We start from the raw sequence: 8,599 nt of genomic DNA on the forward strand, positions 1-8,599 counted from the left end.
GTCACCATCCAAGGGAAGCTTGCAATACTTTTTTTTTCCTCAGGGCGCATTGTGTTTTAATACAGTCTGCACTAGCGGCGACGCGTTCCCGCTACCTATGCGTTGAACCTCTCAATGCCGCCGTAGAAGGAACAGGGAGACCATTTCCGACAGCGAAATCGCGCTCATGATTTCTTGGACACAAATTTTGAAAATTGGGAAACTGTAAGATACCGGTATAGAAACATTGAACGTAATGGTCCGTTCTTCCGACATGTAGGAAAATCTATCTTTTATAGTGTTACCATCGCTTGCATAAAGAAGTTAAGACTGCCACCGCCGTAGAAAACCAATGGAGAACGCTTTTTACGATAGCAAAAACGTTGATAGCAAAAGTCACACGGGAGACCTGCGTAGATAGTTATTGCTATAGTGAAATCTTACAATATATGCAAAATTTGTACCCCATAAATTCATTACCGTCAAAAAATGTTTTCGTCCAGAACTGTCGAAGGGGATAGCTGGTTTCTTTGTCGGTTGCGTCGTGTGCCCTCTTCAGGCGTTCATTCCTTTTGAGGAACAGCCGGAAGTGCAATGACACGAGTTCTGGGCTCTAAGGTTGGCGACGAAGATCAACCACCCCCATTCTTCTGTGATGGCTTGCGTAGAAACTAATTCACCCTTTTGCAAGGGAATGGCCACTTGTGGGAGCAGTATTGAAAAGTCATGCACTCCCCAGAAATAAGATATCTATCTAAAATGTTCATCTCGGAGTACGAAACGCCTTCCAATTTAATATCTTAATAAGAAACAGACCAAGGGGCTCAGATCATTGGATGCTCCTCACAGCGTGGCTTTCTAAATTCCAACAGCTAGTCAGTTGGATCCTCTGGTTCTCCCGTGTAGGGTCTCGACATCAGTTCTAACGGCACCCACCTGTCTTCATTTTGCTAGTACAACTCGCCGAAGGCCATACAGACGATGAAGAGGCTTAAAGATTTCACTGAAGCGAAATAGTACGGGAAGAAATAGCACAGAAAGAACCAATGGGATCCTGTACCTAGGAACACCACCTGCTGCTCAAGACCCCAACCGCTAAACCCCGTCCCATTTTGCGGAATAAAGTTTTATACTACTACTGCTTACGGTGTGAGAAAAATACGAGGCAGTCGAAAGCAAAATATCAGGAAATTTGACTTGTGGTGGAAAATAGCATAGGCCTGGTTTTCTGATGGCCGAAAAATGCAGGCTGAAGCATTCTAACAGTGACCTGCAAAGCAAATTTCGTAACTTTGAAAGGCATAATTATGAGGGCGCGGTACTACATGCATTAAAAGTTTCAGGATCACGGCCTGTGTTTGTCGCGTATATCCTCACATCATACTGCACGCACGATGTCACGTATTCTGCCCCATGTGTATGCACCCCACTAAACCAAATACTGCTCGTGTCAGTCGGTTGCTAGCGGAAGTCCTTCGCTCAGTCGCGCGCTATAGCAGCAACTTAAAGCACACAGAAAGTGAAAATACAAAAACCCGAACACGGCTATTGCGGCTTCTTGCGCAGTCCTCTGGTGCTAAGGGTCAGCTGTCAGTGTGCTCCTGCTTGCAGTTGCTGCGAAAACCCAGTTTCCTTTTTCCTGCTCCAGTCTGTATTTCGGGACGACGACCGCGTTTCGCCGCTGTCCAAACTTGGTCGCCGCAACCGGGCATCCAACTCGATCACCCTGAGCACGATTGGCAGGAGATGAACATTCAGCTCCATCCTCTGCAGGGCGTGAAGCTCGGAAAACGCATAAACAAGAAGCGGTGAAAGTCATGCATTGCAGTGTGAACACGTACAGCGCTTGCAAGGAATGTGGAATAGTGCAAAATTCGCACGAGCTTCGAGTGCTGTACGTTGCGTGTCGTGAACCATGAAAAAAGCCACGAGTGGCTCGAGGCATTGCATCGTTCTCAGCAGTTTTTTTTCCCTTAACAGCTAAGGTGCATGATCCGAAAACACCGTCAGGCAAGCAGTTGTGCTCATCGATGAATCTCGGTCATTGCTCTTCATATACCGTGTGCATACGAAAAGACGTGCTTGTAAACAAGCTCAGCACTGACAGCCTTCAGTTACAAATGCGACGCAGAGCTCCTCCCCCCCCGGCCAACGTCTCTGCAGCAACTGACCGCCCGGTAGTTTCACGAGCCCGACAAGGCCCACAACCCACTGCTTACACAGGCACGTCTTCTTCGTGAGCGGCCCCACGCGTGTCCACTGCACGCGGGGAGATTCGCGTCGCGATCAATAATTCATAGAGACGCGGCGTTCGGCGATTCCCACCCTAATGGTATATAGGCCTATCCCGCGGCGATCGTGAGGCGCCAACCTGCTACGCGTGCGTGCACGAAGGAGCCCGTGTAGAAGTGCGCTCTCTCTCCCTCTCCGCAGGGTCGCATTTCGGAGCCCGGGTAAGTCGAGAGGCTGCTGCCGCTGCGCTGCTTCGCACCGGTCGCCGTCCTCGGAGCCGAGACGCGTGCAGCGTGATTCATCAGCGCCGCACGCAGACCATTCTCCCCTGCACGAGGGGCAGGCTGATCGCGTTTCTCACCCGCTATTCTCGGCGACTCTCTCCGTTCCGCACGTGCGCCTCGGGCGCCGCATCGAATTCGGTGAGCGAGGCGCCGTAGAAGGAGAACGTACCTTGCGCCCTGCTGCTGCTGCTGCTGATGATGATCATGATGACTGGAATAGAGATCGCAGAGGCCGCGACTACCGGAATTTCATCAGCAGCTGGAGGAGGTGCTGCAACGACGTTGTTTTTACCTGTATGCCGTCAGTGTCCAACATTCTCGGAATAAATTTTTGAATATTAGAAAACTGTAAGATACCGAATAAAAATATTGAAAGTAATGGTCCATTCTTCCGACGTGTAGCAAAATCTTTCTTTCATAGAGTTTCCATCGCCCGCATCGAGCAGTTAAGACTTCCATAGAAAGGCAACAGGAAACGCTTTTGACGACGGCAAAAACGTTAAGCGCACAAAAATTCGAGCTTGCCAACGGGAGATCGACGAATATATTGACTGTAATAGGGAAATCTTACAATATATGAAAAAAAAAAATTTAATTCGTAAACTCTTTCCCTTTCAAAAATGCTTCCGTCCAGAATTGTTTGGATACGATGGGAATAGGAACCGACTGTACATGCATACTACCTTCCGTATAAGCTGTCCATATACACCCAGGTTCTCTAAGTTCTTCTGTGGTAATCGTCAGTGTCATTCACCTGTCCCTCTGCTGGGCAAATATTTTTCTCCATGTTTCTGCAACTCCTTGCTTTCAGCTGTCCACCACACAGCTTCACTTGCTGACACTAACTACACCTGCATGCTTCATCAGACCACGTGATTCTTTGCTATATCAAAAGCTTTTCATTAGTTGATATCATATCTTGTACGCTGATAGGGCAGCTCTTCCATCTTTCCCTTCTGCAGTCTTCATGTACTTTCATAGTTAAGAAAATCAGAAACTTTCAAGTCATTCCAGGACGGTTTGGAATCAGTGAGAATAGTGAAGATATTTCGGGTGTAAAGAACATTTTTACTTGGCTCGACGGACGCTGCCGTAATTAGCATTGCACTAGGCAGTTAGGCATCCAGAAAGAGTACGTGAATTGCTGGTGTGAATTGACGAAATGAGATATTTTTCACATTAAGGGCAGAGGGTTCCAGATGGCATACCCACGGCCGCTAGATACAAAGCGCAAAGACCTCGCTTTGCGCTTTGCATCAAGCGGCCGTGGCATACCCCACGAATGACTCCCCGGAACGGACGAGGATCCGATGACAATGGCATACAGATAGCAGCGCTCCTGGGCCTTCGGAGTGCTCCTGCCGCCTTGCGTTAGCGTTTTGCGTTAGCAAATACCCCGCCGACTGATTGCATCCTTCAGAAATCGTAGGAACCGTCCGAGCAGAAAATCTGGTTGCCAGTTTATACCGTTGAATGAACCGATCACGCTTACCAGGTGAGATATCTCTTGGAAGAAACTTTTGCGGGGGAAGCTAAATGCAGCCAAGACTTTCACAGCATTGCTCAACAGGAAACGCAGTATGAAAGCACAATTTTTTGCAAGTGAACACAACCGCCACTTTCCTGAAAGCGCAATTGAGGTGTCCACTTACCCAGGGAGTCAGACATGCGCGTCTGCAATTGTTTCATCGCCAATGTACGCCGGCGGCCTATCCTACATTGTAGCGTTTCTGAAGCGTTGTTGTGAACGGCAACGCGCATAGTGCCGTGTTTCTGCCGCAACGTTGTCCACGCTAATGCATGCAGCGCACATCTCTCTGTCATTCTCTGTCAAAGCTCGAATATTAGTTTGACAGCAGTATAGGTTAATGAGGAAGACGATGTGCATTGTACAGTGCGAGAGTGTGTTGCAGTTAAACTCGAGGAGTGATCGGCTGCGGCCATAGCATAGTGCTCTCGTGCAGTGGCCAGTGAAACCGATCTGTTCGCGCTAACGCGGGTTCTAATCCAGTCGCGGCAATAATTAGTCTATTTATTTATGGTTTGCCCAAGGTCACCCTCTAGTACAAGCTTCATCGGTTCGACCTCGTGAAGTAGTTCTTTCAGATTATAAACTGCCAAGTTTTTGATAATTCACTAAAACTGCAAAAAAAAACGAAAGAAAATAGTTGCGCTGCATCAGCTCATGCACGCTGGTATCGCGGCGAAGGAGCGTGCGCGGTTTGCATAGCTAAAAGGAACTGTAGAGCCTCGCAATTCATAGCGCATTTTAATGGGTCTGTAGTCACCTTGGCTATATATAGAGAGCACAGGCGTTGATTTCTCCTCCTTAAGTCAAACTTCGCATTCCTTTGTTTATTTTTCCCGGGACTCTATCTAATTGTAAGAGCCTCTTGAAAGCGAGTCTGCCAGCACTATGCACAAGGTTAGTTTTTTACAGTGGCGAAAGAGGCGCTCCAGTGGCTCTTATCAGCTTGGACAGCGCCGGCTACCTGTTGCAGTTATTCGTTGCAAGGCCAGTCTCAGCGACGTCAAGGTCAGTAGACCAGTTGTTATCGTTTAACAGGCCTGAAGGATACTCGAATCGCGCTAAGTGAAGAAAGCAAGCAAGGACACGGAAGTTTAGTTAGAAGAATTACCTAGTAAATTCTGAGAAGGGGAAAAACTGGGTGGAGACTGCGAATAACAGGAACTGGAGATTGAATAGACGCTCCGGAGGTCGCCTTCTCTGCCACTAATGCGCGAAAAATGCACGCCTGCTCAAAACTAGAAATGCAGCACGCTTTTCGATCGGCTGCAACTCCCCGAGTTATTCAGACGGCCGTTAACCCGTTAACTGGTGTACGGCAATATTTTTCTCTCTGTTCTACTGAAGAGTAAAGATAACTTTTTATAACTTGTCCTTGTGTTAGTAACTTAAATGTTTCGAGCTTTTCTTTCTAGAGCTGAATATCTAAGAAGCGGTTGGTGCCTGACAAGGACACCAATCCGACACCAGCCTCACTGCGCACTGGATGACTGTAGGGTGTTAGTCACTACTCGAGACGTTTAGGCTTGCTTTGGTGAGCGGATCCTGAGAGCAGTTACAGCGGGTAATTTTTTCCCCGTTTGTGACCGCAAGCCATTCCTTGGGCTTGGTTTAAGGGACGCTCCGAGATGACATGGTTATTATTATGATTATTATTATTAGTGGATATTTATTAATAAAATAACAAAGGAAGGAAAGGATGTTGCTAGCCGCGGCATCTGCCATCGAAACCTGAAGCAACTGAGCTGTGGCTAGCGTAAAAAAACGACAGGAAAGGGAAAGAAAAGAGGAGGGATAGAAAGAAAGGACCTGTGTAGGGTGTCAATGTAAAATATATAGAAATAAAAATATACAAAAATTGCTGTTAGCAGTTTTTGGCCAATGGCGCAGCTGTATGGTAGTGGTATTGTGCTAGATGCATCTGGTATATCATTACTATGGTTTGTAAAGGCTGGTTTGTAATATGGTTTGCTCGTCTTACTGCGTTCTCGTGTGGGTAGCACGGTTTCGAGGAGGAGGTGGGGGGGATCGCGAGTATCGGCTTCCGTCACAGTGCCTAGCAGTGTTCGCTTTAACTGGTTTGCTTAAAATGGTAGCTGAGCTAGCTGGTATCACCCCAGATCGTTTGTGGTCGACTGCGAGCTGTCATTTCGGAATAGTCCGCACATGCGCAGCATGCCGCAGCAATGCAGCAGCATGCAGCAATCATGCCCGGTGATCATGAGATTGATGGAAACCGTAAGATGTCCACCATTTCAGATACAAGACAGAATTGTGAGCTTCTGCACTATGATCGCTAAAACGTACGATCTCTATCTATGCTCGTCGATATCAGTAGAGAGCTGTTCCCAGATATCGAATTATTCTTTGGCGGGACAATGTACTTTTACCAACAGCGACTAACTAAAAGGAATACTGCGAACAAATTAACATTCGATTTTGTCGATAGACTGCCGCGTTCTAAATATTCTGACGATATAGATGGTGCTTTCCCTGAAAACGGAGCTTTTGTAACGAATAAAAGGTAAAAATATTAAGTGCAGGCATCGCCACCACTAGCCAACACTACGCAAGCAAGCTGCGGGGACGTCAAAACGGTTTTGATGCGAAAGCAATAAAAGCCCAATTAAGAAAAAAGCCGGCGGCGAGTGCGTGTACTCGCAGATGGCACAGAAAATCCCAGCAATAGCAAGAAAAATACCGTGACGTCATCAAGGGGCCGTATTACGCCCACAGCAAGCCGAGCAGCGTCACTTCAGGCAATCCTATACATGTCGTTCGTCAATATAATAAATTCGAATGACAGCAGCGAACAAACACAGGAAGACAGAAAGAGCGCCTACTACCAACTCAGTTTATTGCGGAAAACAGAACCTTTTATACGCCAGTGCATTATCTATAACAGTACATTATCATGGCCAAGACAAGCCAACAGAAAAATACACAGAATCAAGATCAAGGTGGTACCATGTGCATAAAGCACTTCGTCAGTTAAATTCAGCGGCCGGGAACTGGATTCTTTAGATGCTCATGTGTAGGTCTTGCAATTGGGTCATATTGTTAAGAAAGAAGACGAAGCTGGCAGTGGCGCGGGACGGAGCGCTCGCGCTAGGCCAGCGGCCATTAAACCATCTCTTATCCATCGTTCAACACGCCTCATTCTTGGGCTGGCCGCCACGTAACAATATTATTATGTTTCCGAATTTTTTCATGCCCTGTTCTGGGAGCAGTAATGCTTTGGCGTTTATGTATAAATATAATCTCGATTGTGTATATTTTTCCTGTTGGCTTGTTGTGGCTCTGATAATGTACTGATAATAATAATGTACGGGCGTATCACAGGTAGTGTTTTCCGTATAATATAGTCGCTACAGGCCGTGCTCCATGTGGCGCTAGTTTTTCCCGATGACATTCGTACCAAAATTGTGACGCAATTGTTTGTAGTACAGTGTTCCGGGTGGTGTCATGCGATTTATCGTTGCATACAGCTAGTCAGGTTGGAGGCTAGCTTGGGGCAGGGATTCGAACCAACGACATATTCACCTTCAACTGTATGCCTTTACAGACTTTCGTATCAAAATTGCGTTGCTACCGTTTGTCGTGCAGCGTTCCATGTGGTGTCATACGCGCGGGGCGCCACCCGGGACAAAGTACGACGCTGTGGGTTTCATAAACTCGTAGAAAAGAACTTTAATGCATGTACAAACATGACGCGTAAACAGTGTTTCCAGGGACAGCAAAGCTTTCGCATTCCCACACGTAAGCAGTCGTAACTGTTTCTGCGGAACTTTTTTAAATCGCGGATCACTGCGGCTAGGCTTAACCATAATTTACTTCCATATGGTCTTTACGGACAATTCTTCATCTCGACGTCGCGCGTTCTAATTGATTGACTGTAATATTTTTAAATGAATTGTTCTCAGCAGAGAATGCGTCTTTTGCTGATAAACAAAACTTAAAATAGCAAGGAAAAGGTGTACAATAAATTTTTACTCCAAACCAGAAAAAAAAATGGATGCAGTTGTTTTCAGTATAGCTTTACGAGATGACGCGGCTTTGAAATCCTCAAAAATTCCCAAGAAATTGATTGTTTGATAACTGTATCCGTTTGTACCCCTCGTTTCTTACGCTGTCCCGAGGTTTAATTGTTGAAATCGACCAGGAAGCACTCTAAAAAATTATTTTGTGAGCCGAAGCGGCTGTGCATTAAGGTGCAAGCGCTCGAACAATATGAGCTTTCCCCCGTTACGATTTTGTGCCTAGATACTCAGGTATTTATTCACAAATGTTTTATCTATTTTAACCCCGTTTGCTTTGTTGAACTCATAGAACCATACTGGTGGCGAAGTTTTTCTTTATTTTTCACATTTGCGAACTTTAAATTTCCTGCATGAAATATTCTTCTTACTGCAGGTATGTCAACAGACACTGCATCGCAAAAATTCAGTTTGTGCTATGGCAGTATATATATATGTATATAGATGTATATATATATATATATATATATATATATATATATATATATATATATATATATATATATATATATATATATATATATATATATATATATATA

The sequence above is a fragment of the Amblyomma mixtum genome, chromosome 6, assembly GCF_055824585.1.
Source record: "Amblyomma mixtum isolate Tamu chromosome 6, ASM5582458v1, whole genome shotgun sequence".
Lineage (NCBI taxonomy): Eukaryota > Metazoa > Arthropoda > Arachnida > Ixodida > Ixodidae > Amblyomma > Amblyomma mixtum.